This window comes from Procambarus clarkii, chromosome 57 (genome assembly GCF_040958095.1).
Source record: "Procambarus clarkii isolate CNS0578487 chromosome 57, FALCON_Pclarkii_2.0, whole genome shotgun sequence".
Lineage (NCBI taxonomy): Eukaryota > Metazoa > Arthropoda > Malacostraca > Decapoda > Cambaridae > Procambarus > Procambarus clarkii.
The window spans coordinates 11412555-11424368 of record NC_091206.1 but is presented as its reverse complement, the minus strand read 5'-3'; the positions used below and the strand labels follow the sequence as shown (position 1 = coordinate 11424368).

Genomic DNA, 11814 nt, shown 5'->3' with positions numbered 1-11814 from the left:
GAGCCACAATACCTGCAGACCACGGAGACAGAATCTTGGATAATCAGAAAGTCAGAATCAGAAACGTAAAAGGTTAACATAATGTACAAATCATATCAACGCTGGCTTGACTAAACAGGAGTATTGCAATCCTAATCACAAATTATATTTCAGGCATAAAGAGTTACATATAGCTAAGAATGAAAAAAAATTATATATTGTATATACACAATATAAATCACAAAATTATGGTGATGAGACAATCATTCCTTGATGCTGGATATATCAGCTCACCGTCAGCATTCTACATCAATAGATTTATGCTATCCTGGCTCAGAATAACTCCAAATACACAGCTCACTTGACATCAATTTGACTTCAGTTGGACTCAAGATAATTCATCTCTCCCTGTAATCCATCTCTCTGTGGCATTAATTACGTAATCATTCCAAATGTCCGGCCGCGGGTCCTATTGCTTTCCCTGCAGCGGAAAACTTCCCTGTCGACCCGATACCCCAGTAAGAATATTACTCATTCTTAACTTGTATTTCCCAACAATTAAGATTATATTTCTGGAAAAGTATGAGTAGTCTATAATGACTGAGCGTCTAAACAAAATAAACACAACGAGTGAATTGAGTTTATTAGATGGGTGATTCCTTTCAGACAAAAATGACATCATTCACTTCTGAATTATTCCTCAAGTGTGGGTGTAGATACCAGGGGCCAGATTCACGAAAGCACTTACGCAAGCACTTACGAACGTGTACATCTTTCCTCAATCTTTGACAGCTTTGGTTACATTTATTAAACAGTTTACAAGCATGAAAACTTGCCATTCAACTGTTATTATTGCTACAAACATCCTCCTGGTGCTTCGGAGCTCATCAACTGTTTAATAATTGTAAACAAAGCCGCCAAAGATTGAGAAAAGATGTACAGGTTCGTAAGTGCTTTCGTGAATCTGGCCCCAGGCCAGGGAGGAGAGTGCAAGGAGTGCGGGGATAAGAAGTAAGTATATTTCAAAGAAAATTGGTAACAAGTCCACTTTAGTGTTCAGAAAAGATAGATATAATTGTGCTAACAGAAAAAATGAAATAATGAAGAAAACACCTGCAGGCATAACACCAAGATCTTCTATAATATATCCAGAGAAAATTGAATTATTTAAAATATGTCTCATTTCCCAGTTTTTATCAGTTAACTGACTTGTCTAATAATTCAATGGCATAGTCTTCTTCCTAAACTTTGTTTGATATATAAATTTAAAAACTAGGATTTGTATTTGCCTTCCCTGCTATATTGAACGACTGTGCTGTACGTACTTGAAATATAGTTTCTTTAAGTTTTCGCATTTCTGTTTAAAGATTCCAAACAAGCTCGACAATATTTAATATTATTACTATTTTAAATTGACTTCACTATCCATAATGCAATCAATACTCATAGGGTAACATTGGTGATGATTTATTGAAGACATTAGCGAGTAACGAAGAGGTGGGATCGCTGCATTGTTTTACCACATTTTTATATGTTTTAACCACATGTTTATGTCGTACCTAGTAGCCAGAAAGCACTTCTCAGCCTACTATGCAAGGCCCGATTTGCCTAATAAGCCAAGTTTTCATGAATTAATTGTTTTTCGACTACCAAACCTACCTAACCTAACCTAACCTAACTTTTTCAGCCACTTAACCTAACCTAACCTATTAAGATAGGTTAGGTTAGGTTAGGTAGGGTTGGTTAGGTTCGGTCATATATCTACGTTAATTTTAACTCCAATAAAAAAAATTGACCTCATACATAATGAAATGGGTAGCTTTATCATATCATAAGAAAAACATTAGAGAAAATATATTATTTCAGGAAAACTTGGCTTATTAGGCAAATCGGGCCTTGCATAGTAGGCTGATAAGTGCGTTCTGGCTACTAGGTACAACATATATATATATATATATATATATATATATATATATATATATATATATATATATATATATATATATATATATATATATATATATATATATGCGAACAAGCCTGAATGGTCCCCAGGACAATATGCAACTGAAAACTCACACCCCAGAAGTGACTCGAACCCATACTCCCAGAAGCAACGCAACTGGTATGTACAAGACGCCTTAATCCACTTGACCATCACGACCGGACAAAATGAGGTGATAGCCGAGGCTATTTGAACCACCCCACCGCCGGCACTCGGATAGTAATCTTGGGCATAATCTTGATAGCCTCGGCTATCACCTCATTTTGTCCGGTCGTGATGGTCAAGTGGATTAAGGCGTCTTGTACATACCAGTTGCGTTGCTTCTGGGAGTATGGGTTCGAGTCACTTCTGGGGTGTGAGTTTTCAGTTATGTATATATATATATATATATATATATATATATATATATATATATATATATATATATATATATATATATATATATATATATATATGCTGATGCTGATGCTGATCCTAGCGGTAACAGCACCCCACGCCGGGGATTTTTTATTTGCTGTGCCCAATGCAGCCCTGGGAACTCGCCTCAGTCATGACACTCTCCGCATTGGAGTTGCCCTTCGCCTTGCCGCCCCCATCCTCACCGAACATAGGTGCATCTGCGGAACTGCGATGGCAGACCAATATGGTCGTCATGGTCTGGTATGTCGTAAATCACAGGGTAAAATTGCAAGACATGAAGAAGTCAACAACATCATCAAGAGGAGCCTCGCCACAGCCCGCTGCCCGGCACAAAGAGAACCACACTTATCCAGACCTAACGACCCTCAGAAGCGCCCTGATGGGGTCACCTTGCTACCTTGGAAGGATGGTAAGCAAGTGGTATGGGACTACACGTGCGCTGTCACACTGGCCAGTACCTACCTCCACTACAGCACACGTGAAAGCGGTGGTGCTGCTTCTTTCAGGGAATCGCAGAAAATTATTAAATACAGAGGTCTAGCACACTGCTACAGCTTTGTTCCGATCGGCTCGGAGACCCTCGGTTCGTGGGGAAAATGTGCATTGAAGTTCCTGAAGGAATTGGGGGACAAATTGATCAGCGCTACAAAAGACCAGAGAGCAAAAAGTTTCTTGTTCCAGCGCCTCCTTGTTGCGATTCAGAGGGGAAATGTCTGTTGCGTCTTGGGCACTAGTCCAACTTCAGAGGAATTCGAAGAAGTGTTTGACTTGCAACAATGATCGAACCCGTCTGTGACATTCATCAATGTTTCCCATTGTTGTGTTCTTCAAGAGATCCATAACCTTTAAGCACCTTTTTGCATTATTATTTTTGTATCAACCCATGTATATCTTGTAGCCATCAAATGCATAATAAAGCACAAAAAATATTCAAGGAAGGGGGTGGTAGGAGAAAAGCACACAGAAACTGTATTGGAGGGGATCTAAACATTCCCTCTAATGCGTTATGCGTGGTTTCCTCCGAGGCTATGGGTCCCCCTTCTTCCAGCTAGAGGTGGTACCCTATATATATTATATATATATATATATATTATATATATATATATATATATATATATATATATATATATATATATATATATATATATATTATATATATATATATATTACATATATATATATATATATATATATATATATATATATATATGTCGTACCTAGTAGCCAGAACTCACTTCTCAGCCTACTATTCAAGGCCCGATTTGCCTAATAAGCCAAGTTTTCCTGAATTAATATATTTACTATAATTTTTTTCTTATGAAATGATAAAGCAACCCTTTTCTCTATGTATGAGGTCAATTTTTTTTTATTGGAGTTAAAATTAACGTAGATATATGACCGAACCTAACCAACCCTACCTAACCTAACCTAACCTATATTTATAGGTAAGGTTAGGTTAGGTAGCCAAAAAAAGCTAGGTTAGGTTAGGTTAGGTAGGTTAGGTAGACGAAAAAACATTAATTCATGAAAACTTGGCTTATTAGGCAAATCGGGCCTTGAATAGTAGGCTGAGAAGTGCGTTCTGGCTATTAGGTACGACATATATATATATATATATATATATATATATATATATATATATGGCATGGCAGTGCCATGGTAGACCCAGCACTCAGACCAGCCATGCCGAAAGCCAAGAAACAATCCAGTTGGGACAGCCCCTTTCTAGACAAAGAAGCCACAGCTTTGCTGGAGGCAGCAACAACCCCCAGTGATCATGCACGCTTCACAGCTGTGCAGGCTCCCCATGCAGGGGACTTCCTTTTGGCAGTCCCTATGTCTGCGACAGGCACACGTCTTGATCCACAGGAGCTCCGTATTGCAGTCGCTCTCCGTCTTGCTGCCCCTATCCACACTGTTCATAGGTGTATTTGCGGCGAGGCAGATGCTGACGAATACGGACTGCATGGCCTGCATTGTGGAAAATCTGGTGGTTGGCACACTAGACACGACGAAGTCAATGACATCATTAAAAGAAGCCTTGCCTCTGCTCAGTGTCCAGCGGAGAGAGAGCCCCGCAACCTACTGAACCGTGACTCTGTTAGCTTTGCCGGCCGACCAGACGGAATCACACTGCGACCGTGGAAGGGTGGCAGACAGTTGGCATGGGACTATACTTGTGTATTCACCCTGGCAACCACATACATCAACCTCTCTGCCGGCACAGCAGGAGCCGCGGCAACACGGAGAGAAAGAGACAAGTCAGCCAAGTACAGGCAATTAGATCATCGGTACAACTTCGTTCCAATAGGGTCTGAGACCCTAGGCCCATGGGGAGAGAGTGCAAGAAGGTTTCTTAAGGATCTTGGTTCCAAGCTCATTGACACCACAAGATACCCTAGAGCAGCAAGTTTTCTCTTTCAGCGCCTCAGTGTCGCGATCCAGAGGGGGAATACTCACTGCATCCTCGGTTCCTGCCCGGCGTCGGAGGAGTTCGAGGAAATCTACAGCCTCTAGGAAGCGAACTTTTTTTTGTGTCCTCTTAATGTTAATTTTTTGCATAAAATCAGATATGTAACTGTATAACCTTGCATAATAAAGTGTACACCATAAAAAAGGGGGGTGGTAGGAGAAGCGAACACTCTTACGTATTCAGAGTTAAATGGCAAGTTTTTCCCTGAATGCTCTGTGTTCTCTTCTCTGAGGATGTGGGTCCCTATAATTGCACCAGTGGTGGTACCCCCCTATATATATATATGTATATATATATATATATATATATATATATATATATATATATATATATATATATATATATATATATATATATATATACATATATATATATATATATATATATATATATATATATATATATATATATATATATATATATATATATATATATATATATAATGTGTGTGTGTGTGTGACCGAAAAGGAAAGATTAATAATTCTAACATGAATTTTCTTAATATGTCTTATGTTTCTCTTCACTATCGAGGGTAATTAAAATATCAATTCTCCACTGGGACGAATTTTGGAAAAAATCGTTGACCTTGTGGACTCAAAACATTCTTTACCAAAGAGTAGTAAATTCTCTTATGTTCAAGGCCAATTATCAGGTGAGGCTAAAACAGTAGTATCCCATCTGAGATTAACTAATGACGGCTATGATCTGGCAGTACAACTCCTCAAAGAAAATTATGTTGATCCAGAAGTAAAAACATCACATTTAGTTCATGAGCTGTTGCATTTACCCTCACCGGAGGCTTCAGCTGATTCACTCCAAGTCTACAAGCTGGAGGTAGAATCAATGATCAAGGCCCTCAGCCTGACACCAGATACAAACGGGGCTGATTGGGTCTTGAAAATTATTGTCCAGGAGAAAATACCTAGGGACGTATTGAGACAAATGAGTGCTTATGACAATAAAAGTATCTTATCCATGAATGAAATATCTGATGGTTTACGTTCAGTAGTTCATCATATACGAATAAATGACGAATTAAAACCACTAAGTAAACCATCAGATACCAATAATAGTAAACCACAGAGTACCAAAGGTACTCCAAATCAATCTAGACAATATAATTCAACACCAAAGTGGAACAGTGGCAGAGTGGGCGTATATGCAGTGGGACCCTCCAAGCCTATAGTTACTGTGTCATCCAAGAACGTGACACCAAAGGGTACTGGAAGCTATGGAACATGTTTGTTCTGCAATGAGAAACATTCAATGTACCACTGCCCTAATTTTCCTGATAGTGACGCCCGTGTTGAGCGACTCAAAGATTTGCAACATTGCACGAGGTGCCTCAGGAAACATAACATCAACGACTGTGAGACCCAAGTACACACCTGTAATAGGTGTAACAAAGGTCAGCACCATGCAGCATTGTGCAGAGACACCAAAACAACGTCTCCAAACCTTAAGGTGGAAGATAGCATTCCCACCACAGTACAGTACTGCAAGGTGCAACAAACAATTAGTGTCCAATCGGCAAAGTCTAAAGGTAATACAACTTTGCCTACTGCCCAAATTACCATCCAGAATAAGGAGGGCCAAGGTCCATACCCGTGGGTTGTTTGACCAAGGGTCCCAGAGAACATATATCACTAAAAAGTTGGCAGATGAACTACAATTAAGGCCTGTAGCCCAGACGTCATTCAACATCTCAGGGTTTCTAACAGATGCAGGACCTCAAGTCTACCAGTTGGTACAACCATCAGTACGTTTAGGCAGATACGTCTGTCAAGTACAAGCCATTGTGGTGGACAAAATACCAGCAGACATACAAGTACAAGGTCTGAGAGCAACCGCCAAATTCCTGAGAAATAGAGGAATAAAATTGGCAGATAATATTAAGTCTGATCACCTCATCGACTTCGGTATCCTTGTAGGTACAGACTACTACCATCGAGTCATTGGTAGCCTTACTAAATATCAGGGCATAACCATGCTAAATTCTGCAGAAGGTAAATTACTCTCAGGCCCATTACTAAGCCTTGGGAGACCTATGCTTGCAAATAAATAATACAATTAGAAATATAAGTTGTCAGCTGATTATATATCTTCAGTAGCATTATACTAAGGAGATTACAGCTGACTATAGCAACAGAGGTTGATGTTAATATCATCATTTAGAGATGAAGATGAGTTCATGAAGCCTCAGTGGCAAATCAGTGAACAGTAGCCAAAACAGCTACAAGTCACTGCGACCAATGTCACTGAACCCACTGCAATCTCAGAACCATACTTGACTTTAATGATGGACTATTCAATCCTCTGAATTAACTAAATTAAACCCCAATAAATCTGATGCCTGATTTGATACATTTATTATTTAACCAAGATGAATTCCATGGGCCTCAGTGTTTGTATATCAGTGACCAGTTACCTGAACAAGCTTCAAGTTATATCTAATGTCACTGATCTCACTGCAGTCCCTGAATCATACTTGACTGTAGTACTTGATCACATTCGGTCCTCTGGGTTGAATAATATGTAATTAGGCTATAATTTTAGCCTCTCAAAGAGTTAACAGGGAAATGAAATCGCATTAGACTTCTAACTCCTGCAACTCAAGTACGGGACATCCGTCCTGTACGAACAGACGCACAAATGTGTGATTACTAACTACTAACATCAAATTAATCTAATAATTCGAAGGAGGAGTATCGGTATTCGTCTGTTCTAAATAGGATTGTGACCCACGAGCAGCCCCCCCTATTCGTTTGCCTTGTTCGGGTAGAATGTAGACTCAGTAGTCGCTTCTGTATATATTTATTGACTGAGATAGCAAGGTAAATATCTGCCTAGCCGAGGTCCTTCTACTCTGAGTCTGTGAGGATAACTGAGGCTGCTGGGAGCATGCCTGATGCTCCTCTGTCTGGCATGACGTCAGAGGCCTACTCGCCTGTGATTGGTTACATTTCAACTGACAGAATTTGAGTATAACACCGCTCGGACACGCTACCAAGTCGACGTCCCTTGTCGACAAGCTCTGGCTAGCTATATAGTTACAATGATACTGAAAGGACCTCGGTGGCATACAATAATGGCTTACATGTGAAATTTGCATAATAAAACATTGAAAGAAGATCAGGTGTGCGTAATACAAACAACTCGGCATATATGCACCAAAAAAAAATTCATCATAATAGGTGAAAATCATGGTAACAATGCTTTGATTAAATCAGAGTATTAAGAACATGTGTATGTCTACTGATCAGATATGAACAATACAACTCAAGGTATTGCCTAAACAAAATTATTAACATGTGTCAATGGCATGTGCTTGAAAACCATACAAAATTAAACAATTATTACATTAATGGAACAAAGTTCTGACCTAACAACCACAATTGAATTTCAAGATAGATAATTTTTTTTTTTTCTCTTTTTTTTTCTGAAATAATACAATATATTTACAAGACCAATGTACAATATATATAATGTGCAATATATTTACAAGCATATACAAGACCTGGATCAAGAAGACTAACATCTGCGTGATAGCAGTCAGGATTCACTGGCCTCAATGTGGTTGCTAGAACAATAATAACTCTTATGACAAGCACTGTAAAAATACAAATGGTAGTAGACTTAACAATGGCATCTAATTCATAACAAAATAAAGTTGAGAAAAACTATACATTATATATAATGGTAATAATAAGACATGTGGTAGAAATACTGCAATTGAGTTTTTTTTTTTTTTTTTCAAAACAAACAGAATAACTACAGAGTGCATTCAATTATAAATTCTGCGGATATCTACACCTAGCTCATCCAGAGCACTATACAACTCTGGCTCTGACTGAAGGTCCGGAACAGATGAAACTTCATGTGACAAACTATCATCTTGAGAGATATCCTCGTTAACATCTAGCCAATGGACGTGTGGTGAGTGCACGGTTGAAACGAGAGGTCTAGATCTAAGATTATAATTGCTAGTATGGGGTTGCTGAACATCAAGTGGTCTGTCAACCACAGAAGGTGGTGTCCGAGTAGGAGTATCTGTCTGGGTAAGTTCATTGTCATCTTCCTCATCAGTCTCGTCAACAGTCATTTTAGCTAACTTCATGTGGTCTAAATGTTCATTTATATACTCTCCTGTTAACAAGTTCTTAAGTCTGTATTTGTTACCTTTAATAAGCTCGATTACCTTATATGGACCCAAAAATTTCTTAGTTAACTTGTACATAGGACCAGACCTGTGTTGGTTAAGTATCATTACTACAGATCCAATAGTTATTTTATTGGGTTTAGCTCGTGCATTCCTTGCTAGAGTGAACTCGGCTGTTGCTTTGGACAGTTGTTCTCGTATTTTCTTGAATACTAATTGCATTTGTCTACGCTTCACTTGAACAAAATCATCTACGTTATATAAGGGAGTAGGAGGTACGTTAATCAATTCATTAGGGAGGATCTTATCTGTACCATAAAGAATAGCGTGAGGTGTGTCACCAGTAGAAACATTAATTGAAGAATTTATAGCACACTGAATTAAGGGTATAAAATCATCCCAATTGTTGTTATCAAAATTCAACGTGACTCTCAAGGCATCTAACACTTTCCTGTTAGTACGTTCAGCTAGTCCATTACTTGCCGGATGGTAAGGCATAATGCTACATTTTTTGATGTTATATAAATCACACAAGCTAGTTAGAATACTATTACTGAATTCCGGACCATTATCTGAAAGGATTACTTTAGGCATACTATATCTACAAATTATTTGGTCATGGAATGCGCTGGCTATGGTTTCTGCTGTTTTGTTCGGGATAGGAACTAGTTCGCAAAACCGTGAAAAATTATCGACCATTACAAGCAAATGTTTGTTCCCTTTCTCTGTTTCCGCAAAATTTGTCAATAAATCCATCGATATTCGTTCCCAAGGAGCTTTAGTTGCTGGGTACACCTGAATTGGATTAGGTCCTGAAACATGTCCCTTGTGCTGTAAACAAGTTAAACATCTGTCAACATAATGAGCAATCTCCTTAGCCATTTTTGGCCAAAAATATTTCAATCGACCTTGTTGGAGTGTACGATCCTTTCCTGGATGTGCACTTGCAGGAGCATCATGGATAATTTTTAACACAGTTGGTACCAAGACAGCTGGAACAACTAACTGACAACATTTCCTCGGGGCTGTCCCTAGCTTTACTACTCTACACAGTAAATTGTCCAACATAACTAGTTCTTTCAATGGTACTGGTGGTTTATGAATCGGGCGAGTGTCTTGCTTAGTCAAAAATTTAATGACGGGTGCCCATATGGGGTCTTGTCTTTGTTCCGTTTCTACTACTGTAGCATCTAATGCTGGGTAATTTAACTGAATCGCAGCTACGTGTCGAGAAAACGCATCAGCTACAACATTTTGCTTTCCTGGAATATATCCAAATGTGGGATTGAATTCTTGAATTGTGAGCAAATATCTAGCAAACTTTCCAACTGGATTCTTATTTTTGAACAAGGGAATTAATGGTTGGTGATCTGTAAGAACATGAACTGGGTAATTATAAATTGTATCCTTGAAATGTTTAAGTGCCCAAACAACTGCCAAGGCTTCTCGTTCTGTTGCACTATAATTTTTCTCTTCTTTAGATAAAGTACGGCTAGCATAAGCTATTGCGTGATCTCTGTGACCTTCTGTTTGAAGTAATGCAGCACCTAAACCTATGTCACTAGCATCTGTAACCAACGTAAAAGGTTTAGAAAAATCAGGGTACCTAAGGACAGGTGACGAAATCAAGGCTGCTTTGAGTTTTTTGAATGACTGATCCTGGGCCTCTCCCCAAACAAAGGGTTCATCTTTTCTTTGCAACTTGTAAAGCGGAGCGGCTATAATAGAGAATCCAGCAATAAATGAACGATAAAATCCTACAAGACCTGTGAACTGTCTTACGGCTTCTGCGGTACGAGGTGTTGGAAAATCACGGGCAGCAATAATTTTTGATTCATTCAATGTAATACCTGAAGGTGTAACTGTATGACCTAGGAAATTAATCTTTTGCTTTAAAAATGAACATTTTGCAAGCTTTATTTTTAAATTAGCTTCAGCGAGCTTTGCAAGTACTTTTTCAAGGTTCTGGAAATGAGTCTGAACATCTTGCGACATGATTATGAGATCATCAAGGTAAACTAGAAGCGTACTTCCTATCAATCTACGAAATAGATTTGTCATGAGCCGTGAAAAGGTTATTGGACTACTACGCAAACCAAACGGCATTCTTTTGAAATGAAAATGACCATTGGGAGTACTAAAGGCTGTCAATTGTTTACTTTCCTCATCAAGGGGGATTTGCCAGAATCCCTGCAACAAATCTAACGTTGAGAATACTTTGTTTCGACCAATACTTTGCAACAAATCATTTAGAACTGGAAGTGGGAAACGATCAGGTATTGTTACTCTGTTAAGCTTGCGATAATCGATTACAGGTCTCCAAGTCCCATCTCGCTTTGGTACAAGAATCAATGGAGCGTTCCATGGCGAATTACTCGATTCAATTACATCACTCTGTAACATTTCTTCTACAAGTCTATCTGCTTCTGCTCTCTGAGAATGGGGAAGACGGTAAGCTGGTACATAAATAGGCGTAGTTCCTTGTTCAAGGGGAATTTTATGTGTAATAAGAGGAGTGAGACCTAATTTTTCTCCTGGTAGAGCAACAACAGCTCTATTCTTGTTCAAAATTTTCAAAAGCTGAGCCACAGAGTCAGGAAAATCAGTAGGACTGAGGTGTTGCGCTTGCACCTCTGGCTGAGATCCCTGTTCTCCTGGTGTGAGTGTACAAACAGTATGATCCATGGAGACATCATCCACAACTCGCACCGGTAACGAGTAATGGGCAAAATCTACAACATGGGTACCAGACTGGAGATGGATATCGGCATTACTTGT

The 11814-nt window shown here is 38.9% G+C and overlaps 1 protein-coding gene across 4 annotated transcripts in view; it reads left to right on the top strand.

Annotated features, from left to right (window-relative positions):
• Positions 1–1333, top strand: part of LOC123745080 (uncharacterized) — a 34015-nt gene extending 32682 nt beyond the window's left edge. For all 4 annotated transcript variants that reach the window (XM_045725388.2, XM_045725390.2, XM_045725389.2 and 1 more), the window contains one exon: positions 1–1333. This exon is cut by the window's left edge. The gene's annotated coding sequence lies outside the window, so the exon portion shown is untranslated.
• The last annotated feature ends 10481 nt before the right edge of the window (positions 1334–11814 follow it).